Source organism: Etheostoma spectabile, chromosome 3 (genome assembly GCF_008692095.1).
Source record: "Etheostoma spectabile isolate EspeVRDwgs_2016 chromosome 3, UIUC_Espe_1.0, whole genome shotgun sequence".
NCBI classification, from domain to species: domain Eukaryota; kingdom Metazoa; phylum Chordata; class Actinopteri; order Perciformes; family Percidae; genus Etheostoma; species Etheostoma spectabile.
In genome coordinates, this window is record NC_045735.1 from 8844927 (window position 1) to 8846907 (window position 1981).

Sequence of the window (1981 nt, forward strand, 5' to 3'; positions counted from 1 at the left end):
CAAGACATCAGCTGGGCTAGACAGACACGGATCGTGCAAACAAGGCTTGGACAACACATGAGCAAGTTAATTAATGCGTGCAAGTGTAAAAGTGTAAAGTGTAAAAAAGGAAATCTAACGTTAAAGGTCATGGAAACACCAACTGTAAAGCTAGGACTCACCACTGCGAGTTGGCCATTTCCTAAGTTATACCCATGAAGGACCCTACAGGTCGCCAGAGCAGGCGAGCTGTAGGGTCCTTCATGGGTATAACTTAGGAAATCCTTGGTGTGCTACCCCATATATTCTCTTATCATGCTGGTTGGCACTTCTTACAATCTCAGGACATAATTTTGCTTTCTGTCCCTAACGTGCACACAGAACAGGGAAAAAAAGCTTTTTGTGAACTTTGCCCTCTCTGCATGGAAAACACTGCAGAATGACTTGGGACTGAATTAATTAATCTTGGAAAATGCTTTTAAATCCAAAATAAAAAGAAATGGAAGCAGACTCTCTTCTTATTTTTTTCCTGGTTACAAACAAGGCTATTTGAAATTGATGTACTTTATCCTCTTGTGTTTCTTGTCTGTAACAATGTGTTTATATATGCTGGGTGCTGCCTGTCTTGGCCAGATCACCCTTGAAAAAGAGATTCTTAATGTCAATGGGTTTCTCCCATAGACTGTTCAGTCTATGGTTTTTCCTTGTCTAATAAAGGTAACAATAATATTATACATAAGGACCACTAGGTGGGAGTAAAAAACAATGTAATTGGATGGCACAGCTGGTGGTGATTAAAGTGCAAAAAAACAATGGCTCCTCAAGATGATCTACAGACCTGGTTTGGAGCGGTTTCACATAGGAACTATAGTAGGAAGAAAATAGTACTTTGAAGACCACAAGCCGAGTGCCATATTGTTACATTATATTAGAGAGAAGGCTGAAAATTCTACCGCTGACATCTCCAACACTGGGCCCATTAAAACAATGTAGATTGATAAATAGTACTACAGCTAAGAGGAAAAATATTATGTTTTGACTATTGGGTGAACTATCCCTTCAAACAAGTTTGAGGGGAGCAGTAAAATATTCAAAACAACACTCACATAAGAAATGCCATGGATTGTTGCAAAAGGGCAAAACTATAAGGTTAGGGTTAGGTCTTCTGTTGCCCTCATAGCACAGAATTAAACAGGCATAATTAATTTTAAAAAATCAAAATAGTGTATTTGCTCGCACATAGACATTGAATTAATTAAACTAGCCACATTAAAAACATAACATTTTATGCCAGCAATCAGAACACAGCCAACTCCATTTTAAATCCTGTCTCCCTCAGTTTGAATGGGAATGTACGGTGTATAGTAATGCTTTTGTCATGTTCTAATACCATTTACACTTTCATATTTCAAAAACTTCATAGAAAAATGAGTTGGCATCTTTTCTGTGCCTTCACAAATGAGAAAGGGCACTTATGTCTTCATTCAAATATCTGTTATCAGGTTTTATTTTCACAAGTAAAATTGTTTTATATAAACTTAACATTCATATTTCAAGCAAAAGAAAGAGTTGTTACATGTCTGACCCTGGATAGATGTAATAGGCATAGCTTGCAAATTTAACATGGCTTCTTCTTTTTCACATAAAATTGTGCAAAGTATTTTTCAAATCAATAGATTTCTGCTGTGCAAACATCAAATGTTCATAATGTAAAGCTTGTGCGATGGAGATAATATGCTTCTGTGTACCAATCATAAAAAGAAGCTACTATTATCAAAACCTCAGAGTCCCATGGCGTCTTTCTGCATGTTGCATCCCAACAGATCATTTCCAGCTTCCACACACTCTGTTACATGTGGGGCTGAAAGAAAACACAAAACAAGTAATCAGCAGAGTGAGTGGAAACAACAGCTGATTTTAACCAGCACACACTGTTAAAAACAACAGATAAACTGTTTCTGAACAGATTCTGGTTATTACCATTCTGGGCACGGAGCCATGA

The 1981-nt window shown here is 37.2% G+C and overlaps 1 long non-coding RNA gene across 1 annotated transcript in view; it reads left to right on the plus strand.

Annotated features, from left to right (window-relative positions):
* The first annotated feature begins 1547 nt into the window (after nt 1-1547).
* LOC116687099 (uncharacterized) overlaps nt 1548-1981 on the plus strand; it is a 13896-nt gene continuing 13462 nt past the window's right edge. Inside the window, exon 1 of the long non-coding RNA XR_004331463.1 lies at nt 1548-1629. This is a non-coding gene — a long non-coding RNA (uncharacterized LOC116687099). The remainder of the gene's footprint in view (nt 1630-1981) is intronic.